Source organism: Glycine max, chromosome 1 (assembly GCF_000004515.6).
Source record: "Glycine max cultivar Williams 82 chromosome 1, Glycine_max_v4.0, whole genome shotgun sequence".
NCBI classification, from domain to species: domain Eukaryota; kingdom Viridiplantae; phylum Streptophyta; class Magnoliopsida; order Fabales; family Fabaceae; genus Glycine; species Glycine max.
In genome coordinates this window covers 30570644-30585164 of record NC_016088.4, presented here as the reverse complement: position 1 = coordinate 30585164, position 14521 = coordinate 30570644, and the positions used below count along the sequence as shown (strand labels likewise).

Sequence of the window (14521 nt, the reverse complement as noted above, 5' to 3'; positions counted from 1 at the left end):
ACCTTAAGGGAACCCTCAAACGTTAACGCAAGAGTGTCCCATATATCTTTAGCACTTTTGAAACTGTGAACTTAGTGTACTCTTCTTCAAACATGGCACACATGATGGCATTTCTTGCTTAGAGTTCAAGTGTGACACCCTCTACCCCGACATACATATAGTGAAAGGAAACATAGAATAGCGGGAGTATTTAAAAGTATTTACTTCATAATATAAAAATTCTCAATGGAGTAAAAGGTTCACATTCACCAATTAACCAAGTTAAAAATTATTGGTAAGAATATAAAAACATGTTTCGGCTCCAAACAAAGACCGTACCGGTATTACAACTGAAATTCCAATGAGAAACATAGAAGTAAATCAAGTTCAACTACATATCTCAAACTAGCATATGATAAAACAACACAAAACCCTAAGCTCCGATGTCACATCCTGTCAGAGTATAGTGTCCCAGCGTCCTCTAGCATGAGGTTCTCCATAGCCATCCACGTAACCATCTACTCCCACACACACAATGTTTGAGATCATCACAGGATCCAAACACAAACAACATATAGGGAGTGAATTATCATATTCCTAGCTAATAGAGAGATACAAGACGACATGTAGATATACATATCATATAAATGAAATACAGCTTACTTAAACCCAACTCACGCCATTCCACCACTAATCGTATAACATCATGTCTTAACACAACACGTCTCACACATTTTCACATTATTCATGTACTCAAGGATCAAAACACAATATCACTCAAACAGTCAATAATGATCAATACACAAGCATTATGTAATAAATATACTAAGACTCAATCCTAGATGCAATGTGGTACCATGCCTAGGAGTACATGACAAGATAGACCATACACTAGTCAGTCAGGTCACTCTCACCAGGTAAAATCATAGGAAGACCAGTCAGGAACACGCTATTTTGCAAGAATGCTCCAACCATGTGGGATCAGCACAGGCTTAACGAAGCACTTAAACCGGGTGTATTTACCCCCAAGGCCTAAACTTCGAAGAGTTTGTGAGGGCATCTCCTACTTGATTCAAGTACAACCGAGAAAACATTTTAACCTACAAACTCTATCTATGAACTATACAAAACACACGACTCCTCATTTTTTCTCAAAATAATTTTAACTCGTTGTGCCTCAAAGTGATTCAACTCGTCGGGTTTCCACAGTGGATTCCATCATAATACTCATCGCGCAAAAACTCATTGTCCTCAAAGGACCCACAATCGTGTGATTGTATGGTTCATAGCTCATAACTCAATGCACACAACATCTCCATACATGTGTGATCTCACAATTTAACACATACTCAACTTGCCACTTACACATAGTTCATCACACTTTCATAATCCCAAGACAACACGTTATCACATCTCATGCATCATATAAATATCACAAAATAATAATGTTAATATGTTATGTTCATATGAATAATTATCTCATTAAAACAGACATTTAAAATCATATATGTACCAGTGGAGTTTGAACTATGTCTCATACCCTAATTTTGTCTGGGGACAATTATTTGTCGACATGCGAATTTTTGTCGATCACATTGAGCTGCTTAAAGCCAATTGTCGTGCGATCCATAAGGTTTCATGATGCTTCAGAAGGAAATAAGCCAAAAAACTCAAAATGGGGGTGAACTGATCAATTTAGGGGGTGTTCCTTAGCCCTGGGCCCATCAGGAATCTTCTGGAGGAAGCAATAGCTCGCCTGGGTGAGCAAGGTTGCTTCTAGTTGAAGCCATCAGCTTGCCTAGGAGAGTTGGGCAGCAACCTCCTCCCCTAATTTTGCTATAAAGTGGCGGAGGAGGTTGAAGGGAAGAGGTTCAGCCCCTTTGGCAATCAGATTTCACTTAACATTAGTGAGGAGAAGGAGAAAGAAGGAGAAAATCCAAGCCGAGGTGCTTCCGTAAAACTTCTGTGACGTTTCCGTGATCAATTCTGCTAACGTTCTTCACCATTCTTCGCCGTTCTTCGTTCGTTCTTCATCTTTCGTCAATCTTTGACCGGTTAGTTTTCGATTTCGAAGCTTTGAATTCATTCTATACACCCTTAGGGGTCCATTCTTCCTTTGTATGTTTCATCTTCATCTCGTCTACTTTCGATATTCTTTTTCTTCATTTTAAACGAGTTTCGACCAATCATTTAAGCCGTAACCTCACTTAATCAATGCCAAAATGAATTTCAACTGATCATTTGCGTTGCAATCTCATTTAATCACCTTTAAAATAAAATTCAACTGATCGTTTATGTTGTAACCTCAGTTAATCATCAAAAAGGAAAGTTTCAACCAGACATTTACTTTGAAAGTTCTCTTTAAATGAGTTGAGAAATAACCAAGTGAAACTAAGGCTAAAATCAACTCACAAATCAAGTTTTTGCCTGCAAAAAGGTCATTTGAAACCGTTTCAAGGTCCAATGCCTTAACGGTCGTTTTTTACTATTATCAGTTAAAACAAACCATTTAAAAGTCTAAAATCAACACCCCACATAATTTTCTTGCTTTCCAAAGAACTACGTAGGTCTAAGTTCCTCATCGCAATTGAGGATATGTAGGAGCAAAAGCCCCACTTTTGTCGACCCCAAAAGGTAAAAAACATAAAAAAAAGGAAAATAAATTAAATTAAATTAAAAGTCATGATTTTGCACATTTGATTAAAGGCTGCCGTCCCTTGTGACGGACGCGTGGGGTGCTAATATCTTCCCCATGCATAAGAACAACTCCCGAACCTTTTACTCTTAAAATTTGTAGACCCACTTCTTGGTTTTTCCTAACGTTTTCCTCGAATAAACGATGGTGGAGACTCCATGTGTTTTCCTTCCTTGGAAGACGCACCCGTGAGCCTCGTGTCATCCTCCCGCTAAAGGGTAGGTTGCAACAATTGGCGACTCCACTGGGGAACTTTTTTTTAGAGAGTTAGGCAATTTAATCTTGTGCATTTTTATCCATGACTTTCTCTTTTGTTGGTTTCCCTTTATTTCTCTTATGTTCTTGTATATAACTCTTGAATGCTTTTAGTATATTTTAGCTTTAATGTATGCATGAGATAAATATTTATTCATTTGATGCACACAAACACCTACACTTTCTCGCACACACGGTGAGTTTGTTAAAGGCCCTATACTCGGGTCCGTGGGAACATAGGAAGCAGAGGTGAATCTGTGGTCATGCTAAGTCTTTGACTTGCTTGATGACAGTAAAGCCTCATGTAGAGTTTTTCTCTTCGATAATATATTGTCGCTGGTAGTCCCTACCACCACAATATTGATATCAAAGGGAATGATATCTCTAGAGACCATTGAAAGCTAGATATGACTGCCTTGGGAATTATCACTACATGCCTTTTAGTTCCTCCCATTTAGGTTCCTGAAATAGGGGCACGGAGCAGACACGCTGCATGTTTCGTTTTCCTTAACACTGCCATGCATATCCTTTTAATGTCATGCTCATGTGCCTCTCTGTAGTATGGCATGAAATTGGCTCTCAAGTGTGCATATATATATTTGAATAAAATACCTTGTTAATTTGTATGTTAATTTAGGTAGCAAAAATACCTTGTTAATTTAGGTAGCAAAAATACCTTGTTAATTTGTTTGTTAATTTAGATAGCAAAAATACCTTGTTAATTTAGGTAGCAAAAATACCTTGTTAATTGGTATGTTAATTTAGATAGCAAAGATACCTTGTTAATTTGTATGATGATTTAGGTAGCCAAATACTTGAATATGCATAAAATGGTAATTTAGGTAGCAAAATACTTGAATATGCATGTATGTAAATTTAGCGAAAATGCTTTGGAAATGCATATATGTGAAGGTAGGTGTTTCGCCCTTCGGGATACTACTTGCTTGTGTGGATGCAAAATCTACCGGCAAGTGCATCGGGTCGTCAAGTAAATAATTAAAACGGTGTGAACCGAGTATCGAACTCAGGGAACTTGTTAATTTGGTAAAGGTTTGTTCAGTAAGCAGGCATTTGCAAACAAAAATCATGATTGTGACTGAAAGTAAAAGTATATTCAATTCTAATTACAAAGCAATAAACGTGAGCAGGTAAGTGTGTGAAAATAGATATCTAAAGGTGTTGGGTCCTCTTACTGAGAAAATTGATGCAATTGAGGATGTTTCTCTAATTAAAGATGTTTTTGTGTTCTATGCTGAAGGCTCAAGTACTAAACACCGATGTCTCGTGAGTTTAGCCTAATTCTAATTAAACTTCATTCACAGATGTCTCTTGTTGAACTTAGTTTAATTGAACAACTTTATGATCACAGCATAATAAAAACTAAATTACCGCACTCCGTGTCCAGACATACGGAAACCTAATCCTGCTCTATCAAGTTCTAAGGAGACAATACATCTTTCAATGTTAAAGCCCTTAATAGTACACACATATGGGTGATCAAGCCACAAGCATGCAATAATAAAGTATTGATAGAAACAATGAACACATCAAACAACCTTAATTAGATAGGGAAAGAGTTTACATCAATCACTCAGCAAGAATCCCCAACTGAGGATTTAGCCTTCCATAGCAAGGAAGCTCATTTTACAATGAAGAAGAGGAATTAAGAGAAATTGCTTGCTTACAAAGGAGTGGGGATGTCTCCTCCACCTCTAGGAACCTCACAATCACTCAAAAACTCACAAATGTTCCAAAAAGATCAAAACTTGGCTTCTTTGCTCTGTTTTTTGCCTCTGTGTATTTCACTCTTCAAGCTCTTACGGCTATTCAGCGCTCTCTCTAGACCTATTTCATTTTCCGCAAGCCAGGCTTAAAAAAGGGCTCACTGATTTTGACATCGCGCTCAACACCATTCTCATGCTTAGCGCAAGTAAGTGAACTTTCTCTCAGCGCCAAACTCGCGCTAAGCTTGGAAGGTGACAAACAACTTGCTGAGCAAGATGATGACGCACTGAGCGCGTGCCTGCGTGACAGATTCCCTTCCAGATTCCTCCTATCCGCTAAGCGTGTTGATACCTCGCTTAGCGGATGACACTCACTAAGCGCATTGAGCCCGCTTAGCAAGACATCAACTTTAGTACTTCTTCAAAATAACTCCTTTTTGCCTGAAATTGAAGAAAATTTGACATTAATTCCATACACAAGGCTTCTACTGAGCACAAATAAAAACAAAGAAAAATTTATTTACAATCCTACAAAAAGAACCATAAATTGGGGAAAATATATACATTTTGTAAAAAATTTCTATACAAAAGTTAGTTGTATAAGACGGCTAACAAACTCCCCCAAATTTACAGTTTTGCTTGTCCTCAAGCAAAGAAAGAACAACTCACTTGTCCTCAAGTGACAAAATCACAGTGGTTATTTACAAGGTGTTTGCTCCAAAGAATTCAATCACATGAAATGAATGGCATATAATGCTTCAATCACAACTTCTCACAAGACATGCAACTTTTCCAATATGTGAACATGCTTATTAAGGAACACAGATGAAATAAGGTAGTAAGAATGAAAAATATCAAGGAAGGATCATTAACCAAAGCCTCACAGCTACTGTTTCACTCAAGCACAAGTGTTTAGGCTTATCCATCAATCAACAACCAACATAAGTCTCAATCTTTGCACTTCATCTCATATCATACAGTCAAGAACACACAAACTGAATCCGAAGGACTTTACTAGGCTTGTAACGAGGCTGAGCTGCAATCAATTCATGGTTTTTCTAGGATGCAAAAGCTTAGGTTCTAAGAGAGCATTCATCCATAGATCAACCTTTTTCTTTTTATTCCAACTCTATTACTTGCCTTTCCGCACTTAGTTTTTCTTTTTCTTAAATAGCAGCACACACACTTTTATTTTATACTTTTAGTTTTTTTTTCTTTAAATACTTGCTGCTTATTAGATGACTGTGTGTGTTGCTCTTTTCTTACCATTACAAGCTTTCACCCCATAATTCCCCCAAATTTGGGAAAATTTGCTTTGAACCAAAATTTCCTTTTATGAATGATGCCCTCCTAACATCTAAGACAAGGTAGAAGGAGATAAACTGTACAGACTCAAGGTTCAATCAAACAATCATACTTTCAGCTCAAAATGGGTGCAAGGGATAAATCAATCATGCACAAGGTAAGCTTTTTAGCTAAGTGGCTATCTTCAATCAAAACATGGCCTTCATCATCTTCAATTTTACACATTCATTCCATACTCAGAGATTCAAGCAAAAACCATTACTTAACTTTAGTCATTCTCTCACAATTAAAGATCACACTCTCACCAGGTTGCGGCTAATGTGTTGCTTCAAAATCAACCTGACAAACCAACTAACATTTCCAGTCATGATCCTAATTTCATGTTCTTTCTCTTCTAATGATTGCATGCTCATTCAAGGCATATGATCCACGCATTTCAATTAACTCACATCATACAATTGATTAATTCAAACCAATCACAAACACTTACTTCCAAAATCAAGTATCAACCACTGGATAATATAAATGCACTATTCAATTAAGCTTTGTACAAGCTATCAACCAAAATAAAAACTATAAACTGAAATTTAAAAGCTGAAACATAAACATAAATCTAAATTATAAAGTGTACTAAAGACGAGATAATATTAAAACTATTCAAAAAGTAGGGAAATAAAAATCCTGATCCTGTCAATGATCCTGTGCAAAGTCCATGGCATGCTCATTCAGACCCAGTGCAGGAGTGCCTGATGGTGAATCCTAAGGAAGAGGTAGGTCTGGCACTGGTGTAGATGACTCAGGTTGAGAAGAAGACATGTCCAACACTGTAGTGGAAGGCTTTGGTGTCACCTGTGGGGTAGCTGCTACTAGATCAGTCTAAAAAATGAAAGGCTCAAGTGGAGTGGGCTCTGAGGCCTTTAGAATGTCGTCCTCCTGGGTTGCAGAGGCCTCACCCCCTCCTGAAGGAAAAGGCTGGACTCCTGGGTAGGCCACCTTTTGAAGAAACTCCTCGATGCTCATAACTGGTCGTTGCTAGACCATATCCTGCAAACTCTGCATGATCAGGAGCTGGCCCAGATGCAGGCTCTGCAGCATAGACAAGGAAAGCTCTAAGCTCTGAGCGGAGGGACCTGAAAGAATTGGAGCTGCTGGTGGTGAAGGAAGACCAGAAGTAGATGGAGCTGATGCAGGGGGAGCAGGGCCAGCTGATGTAGATGGGGCCTCAGATCTTCTAGCTTTGGATTTCTGGGTTCCTGGAAAAGTGACTAAAGACAATTCTTCTTAATATAAGCCAAATTAATGGCTGGGCTGAGTAACTCAAAGGTAAGAGAATCTGAGGTGACTCCTCGGGCATTGCACAAGGCAGTAATTAGGGCTGGAAATCTAAGCCACGAGGAGTTAGACTGAGCAATAAGTTAAATCTGACCAGAAATAAGTGAACCTAAGTTCATATTCATCTTCATGACAAGCCCGTAGACTAACTTGGCCTTATCCAGATTAAGATCAGAAGTATGGGATGTTGGGGCCAAGTTAGAATAAGATAGAACACTCCAGGTTTGGACTAGAGTGGTAAGATTTTTCCTCAAGAGCTTCCACAGCAGACCCTCGGCATTAAGAACAAATCCCCTCCTAGGGATACACAACTAGGCTGCAAGCTCCTGAGGATTAGGCCTCAGTATAGCAAACCTGGAGTAAAAGGGCAAGCTCTCCCCTTGCTCCACAACCACTGGAGTCTCCAAAAAGGTGTTGAGGGAATTAACATCAAATTTTATCAGGTGCCCTCGAACCCTAACTTGCTTGGGAAACTTGTCGTCTGGGACATAAAGATTTTCATAGAATTCCATCACAATTGCCACATCAATGCTTCTCTCGGTCAAGTTAGTCAGTTTTTTATGCCAGTTTCTTCTAATCAATTCTCTTCTGAAATCATCAAACTCATTGATATACAACTTGACATTTGTTTCTGTCAGAATGTTCCTGGCAAGAACATTATCTAAGTAACGGTCCCAGGCCTCTTGTGATACAAATCTTGATCTATCATAACCATCCCGAGACGCTAAAGTTGTGGCTTTTCTCTTACGGGAAGCCATCTGCAATACAAAAGAATCAAAACACAATATTAGAGATGAATTTATTCAAATTAAAAAGCAGAAAATAAGACTGAAAATCAGACTGGGCGCTTACGCAAGTGACTCGCTTAGCGTGCCTTAGGAAAAATGACTCATGCGCTAAGCGCGATAGCCACGCGCTTAGCAAGTGAACACATATCAATTTTTTTTCTGTAGAATTGGCTTAGCGAGTAGGCTCGCTAAGCCCAATTCCATGAATTTTCAAAACAGAGAAGGATTTGCGCTTAGCGCAGCAAGGCGCGCTTAGCACAACTACTCTACTGAACAACATTGGGTAGCGAGCAAGCTCGCTAAGACCAATTCCAACAATTTGAAAAATATAGAGATAATTGCGCTTAGCATGACTGGGCACGCTTAGCGCACAACAAAACACAAAAATTTCTAAGTGTCTAAGAACACATTACTCGCTTAGTGCACATATGCGCTTAGCGAGTTCATAAGAAATTGAATTTTCAATAAGAGAAGATGAACGAGCTTAGCGGGACAGGGCCATGCTTAGCGAGTTCATCTGGAAATCCAGATGTTCAATAGAAGCGATGAACTCCCTTAGCGCAGCAAGGTGCTTAGCACGCTCATCGCGATTTCCAGAAAAAGTAGGGGCTTCTCACCTCTCCACTTAGGCCCCTATTAGGCCATCTAACCCTAATCAAAACAAGCACATTGTATCCACAATAAAACCCTACTTCTAGTCTAACAAACAACAATCCTAAGAGAACAAAAATTCAACCTAACACTACTAAGTTAACTAGCCTAAAGTTTGAAATTTATAAATAAAATGAACAAAGTTAAGAAGCTTACTTGTGCTGTGGAATATGAGTGCAAAGAGGGAGCAAAAAGGCAGGCAATGCAGAGAGATTGAAGTGCTGTGCAGAGGGTGAAAATGCTCACAGGAAGTAAAATGGCAACTGCCTAAGGCAGTTGCCTTATTTACTGGTAGTTTCGAATGACTCGCTTAACGCATGGACTCGTTAAGCAAGTCAACATGACGTTTGAGTTTTAAAGCTCATGCGCTTAGCGGATCTGCTCGCTAAGCCCAATACAAAAATTATGAAATTCCAGAGAAGTTTTTAGGCTTAGCGCGAAGGTACGCGCTGGGCGAGTTTTGCAACTTTGATTGGTCTTGCAACTCTTGCTTAACGGGCCAAAGCCGCGCTTAGCGAATAAAATGCTCCTTAAATGCAGTAGTGGCCCGCGCTTAGCGCGTCCGTCTCGCTTAGTGCTATTCCAAACAGAGAAGGAATTCGGCTTAGTGAGAGCACTCGCTTAGCCTAATTCTTGAAATTAATCAGACAGAGAAGAATAGCGCTTAGCGGGTCAGTGCGCTTAGTGAGCAAAACTTGTGCGCTTAAAGAGATAACTCGCTTAGCCCAATTCTAAAAATTAAATGGACAGAGAGCTTATTGGGCTTAGCACACAGGTCATGCGCTTAGCGGGACCATACAGCCAATGATCAGGGGTCAATGCGCTTAGCGAGAACAATAGCTCGCTTAGCGCGTGAAGAAGATGGCGCTTAGCGCGAGGAGTGTGCTTAGCGAGTGGACAACAAAAAAAAAATTCAAGTTATTTTTCTGTCCACAACTTCACAAAATCGTTTTTACCCCTTTTCCAATACTAAACATGTTGAATTCAAACAATGACAAACAATCAAACTTAACTAAATGCAAGAAAAATAGAATTAAAAAGGGCTGGATTGCCTCCCAGTAAGCGCTCTTTTAACGTCATTAGCTTGATGCAAAAGTCTTTGTCAGCCCGGATCAAGCTTGGTTCTCTCCTTCAGAACCTTCTCTTCACTCTCCTTCACCTCTAGACAAACATTCTGGTCCAGCAATTTCCTTTCTTCATCAAATAGCTCAAAGATAACCTTTTGGTCTTCAATGCCCATTTCTAGCTTCTTCTTTCCCATGTCTACTACACAGCTTTCAGTAGCCATAAATGGACGTCCCAGAATTAAGGGAATATATGTATCTTCCTCTATGTCCATTACCACAAAATCAGCAGGAAAGATAAGGTGTTTGACCTGACCAAAACATCTTCTATCACTCCATAGGGTCTGCGGATGGAGCGATCTGCTAACTGTAAAGTCATCCTAGTCGGCATTATCTCCAACTCTCCAAGCCTCCGACACATGGAAAGCGGCATCAAATTAATATTGGCTCCCAAATCAATAAGAGCCTTGCCAACAGAAACTTCACCAATTGCACACGAAATAGTCACATTCCCAGGATCTTTGTGCTTAGGTGGAAGAATCCTCTGAATTACAACACTGCAGTTTCCTTCCATAATAATGTTTTCACTATGAATGTACTTATTTTTCCGTGTGAGCATATCTTTTAAAAACTTATAGTACAACGACATTTGTTGAAGAACTTCTCCAAAGGCCATAGTAATCTCCAATTTCTTGAAGATATCAAGGAAACGAGCCAGATGTCGTTCCTTGTCTTTCTTTGTTGGTACCAATGGATATGGCACCTCCTCCCTTTTGCTAGGACTTGCCTCCTTTTTCTTTACTCTAGCCAAGGAAACGAGCTTTCTCTTTTTTTTTCTCTTTTTTTCTCTCATTCTCTTTTTCTTTTTCATTTTTTTTCATTTTCTTTTTCTTTCTCTCTTTATTTTTCTTTTTATTTCTTTTCCTTCTCACTTATTTCTTTTTCACTCACAATTATTGGTATCTCCTTCTGCTGATCATCTTCTGCTTCCACTTCTTCCCCAATCTTACTCAAAGGTTCTACCACTAGGTCAATTTCTGGTTCAGTCACCAGTTGTTGTTTTTCTTCACCTATCCTCTTCTCACCTTCATTCATGCTCACCATTTTGCTTCTAGTCATAACAGCCTTGCACTCCTCCTTAGGATTCTTCTCTATGTTGGCTCCAAAGCTGCTTGACGATCGGTCTACTAGTTGCTTTGCCAATTGTCCCACCTGGACTTCTAGATTCTTGATGGCTGACTCAATGCTCTTTTGATTGGACATGGATACTTGCATGAACTGAGCAAGAGTCTCTTCCAGCTTCGTCATTTTTTCATAAAGACTAGGCCCTTGTTGTTGTGGCCTGTTAGATGGCCCACCCTGGTCTTTATTGAACTGATTACCAGGGTGAGTTCTCCACTGTCCCTGTTGCGGATTATATTGTTGGCCATGTTGAAATCCAGAATATCCACCTACATTAAAGGTTGGTCTTGGCTGGTTCCCCATGTAGTTCACTTCATGTGTTCTATCTTCTGTGGGAATGCAGCAGCCAGAATCATGTGCTCCACCACATATAACATAACCTGCAACCTGCAAAACAGAAGAGGGTGAAGGTTGTCCAACATGCAATTGAGTTGGCAACGTACTTAGTGTTTTAGTTAAAGCTTCAAGTTTCTTGGACAGTGATGTGTCATTATTTTCTCCTATTTCTTAACCTTTTTTGCCACCATTTTAATTATTGATTAGCTTTAATTGTCAAATTAATTATGCAGTTTTATCATTTGGGCCTACTTGACTCATTTTGTGTTTTTAATTTAATTTCAGGAGAATTATAAGCAATTAGGCTTGAATCCGAAATTGGGCTTGGACTTGAAGAGAGCCGATAATTTTATTTTATCAAATCTTATCTTATTCAGATTTTATTTCATCTAGATTTTATTTCATCCAATCTAATCTTATCTTATCTAGATTTTATTTCATCCAATTTGTCCAGATTTTATTTTAATTATGAGCTTGGACTTAAAACAGATTTGTAAGCTTTGGGACTGAGGACCTATATAATAGCACCAAGGTTTTAGTTTAGGAGTTTTTGGAAGAGGAGAATAATTCTAGGATTTTAGAATTCCAGTTTTTACTCTTCATGTGCACTGTTCGCGTAGAATAAAATTCATTTTCTGCAATTTCATTTCTTCTTCAATCTACAATTTCATTTTCTAATAATTAATGGAAGGCTAAGTCTCCAACGTCGTTTTCTCTTGAGGATCCAACACAACTCTCTTTGAGGTTTTGTTATTACTATTGAATTCTGATCAGTTTTTCCTCTTCACCAATTACTCTGTATTTGTTGCTATTAATCCATGCATGATTAGTGCTTGATTAATTGTCTCTACGCTTAAATTACGTTCATTCTTAATGATCAGTTTCGTTCATGATTAATTGGTGTATGTGTTGCTTAATCACATAATGACAGCCTTATGTTAATTTTCGCTTAGTAATTTAATTTAAGGTTGGATTAAGTGGTTGAACTGATTAAGGATAAATTCTCGTAACCTAGGATAAGAGACTTGCTTGTGAATCAAGGGGAAACAACATGTTTTAATTCTGTTATTTTCTAATTCAAATTTGCTTGCTGTTTAATTTACAAAAACAAACAACCACCCCCCCAATTCGTTACTGTTTTATTACTATCTGTTATAAATGTTTGGTTGAGAATTGCTCGTTGGGAGACGACCTAGGATCACTTCCTAGATACTGCATTTTTAACGTTTGTTGATTCGGGTACAGTCTCGATCAAATTTGGCGTCGTTGCCGGGGAGCAGTGGTCCAAAGGTTCATAATAGTGTTTAGTTGTTTTGAGTCTAGCTCTGTTGTTTAGTGTGTGAGTGCGTTGTTTTGTTTTGTGTAGTGTTTTGTTTTGCATTTCAGTCGCGTCCCCTGTTTAGCACTCCCCTATTTCAGTTGCTCACAAAATTGCGACTGATTTTGTGTAATACTGTGTAATGCTGACTTTTTTTTGTGTAATATTGTGAACAGTGTTTAGCGATTGAACTAGCGACTGATTTTGCAATTTAATTGGTGATTTTTGTTTTGATAGTTAGAGTTTTTACTTTTGGCTGATTTTTTGTGTGGTAGTTTCTTTCGGTCCATATTTTGTGTGAAAAATACCAGAAGCACTTGGTGTGGCTGAATTTGAGAGAGGCAAAACTTTTGGGGACTTGTGTTTAGCAAAACTTAAAACGGCCATAACTTTTGCTCTGGTTATCATAATGACTATTATTATATATGCATTTGGGGTAGAAGAAAATTTCCCATGCCGTGGCAATTGACCCGTAGTCCGTTGTTGTTTTAAACTTGAAAAATCAGCCATTTACTAAGTTTTTTTTTTTGTTTTTTTTTAGTATTATTGTCTTATTTTTCTAAACTTTCCTTAGGCAGTTTTCATAGTTAGACTTTGAATTTCTATCTAAAAAATTTTGTGCTATCTTTTCATGATTTTAGGGTGTTTCTCACAAAATTTCAGCTTATTTGGATATTGTTTGAGTATAGCTGTAGTTTTACCCCCTTGTTAGGTGCTTGTTTGAGAACACATTATTTGCTGCATATAGTGCATGACTAGGGGCAATCCAAGTGATTTACAACCCTTTGATCCTGAAATAGATAGAACCTTTCATAGATTAGTTAGGCATAGTGTGCATCCTGATCATTCTATGCATTTTGAGTATTCTATTGCTGGTGATTCTGAATATTCTGATTTTGAGCATTCAACTACTAATTTTCATACTGAGAACATGGATTAACCTCCACCTCGTGGGAGGACTCTTAGGGAGATCGCTGCACCTGATTTCACTTATGAAAGCTTGTGCATTCAATATCCTGGTGAGGGTGTTCCATATGTTCTCAAGACTGGAGTAATACATTTGTTGCCCAAGTTTCATGGTCTTACAGGTGAAGATACTCATCAGCATCTTAAGGAGTTCCATATTGTTTGTTCCATCATGAAGCCCCCTGATGTCTAGGAAGATCATATCTTTTTAAAGGCTTTTCCTTATTCTCTATAGGGAGTGGCAAAAGATTGGTTGTACTACCTTGCTCCTAGGTCCATTTTCAGCTGGGATGACCTTAAGAGGGTATTCTTGGAGAAATTCTTCCCTGCATCTAGGATCACTGCCATCAGAAAAGACATTTCAGGCATCAGGCAACTTAGTGGAGAGAACTTGTATGAGTACTGGGAAAGATTCAAGAAATTGTGTGCAAGTTGTCCTCACCACCAGATTTATGAGCAACTCCTTCTGCAGTATTTCTATGAGGGACTTAGCAACATGGAGAGGAGTATGATTGATGTTGCCAATGGTGGAGCTCTTGGTGATAAAACCTCTGTTGAGGCTAGAAATTTGATTGAGAAGTTGACTTCCAACTCCCAACAATTCAGTGCAAGAAATGATGCTATTGTCCTTAGAGGAGTCCATAAGGTGGCCATAGATTCATCTTCATCTGCTGAAAATAAAAAGCTTAAGGGAAAACTTGATGCCATGGTCAACCTAGTAACTCAGCTTGCCATGAATCAGAAATCTGCACCTATTGCAAGAGTTTGTGGTCTATGTTCTTCTGCAAATCACCATACAGATCTCTGTCCTTCTTTGCATCAATCAGGAGTCAATGAGCAACCTGAAGCTTATGCTGCAAACATTTATATTAGACCTCCTAAGCAGCAAAACCAACAACAGCAGAATAATTAGGACCTTTCAAGCA

The 14521-nt window shown here is 38.6% G+C and overlaps 1 non-coding gene across 1 annotated transcript; it reads right to left on the bottom strand.

Moving 5' to 3' along the window:
* Nucleotides 1-13938: 13938 nt before the first annotated feature.
* Nucleotides 13939-14045, bottom strand: LOC112997890 (small nucleolar RNA R71). The gene has a single exon (XR_003262948.1). It is a non-coding gene; the product is annotated as a small nucleolar RNA R71 (small nucleolar RNA).
* Between the last annotated feature and the right edge of the window lie 476 nt (nucleotides 14046-14521).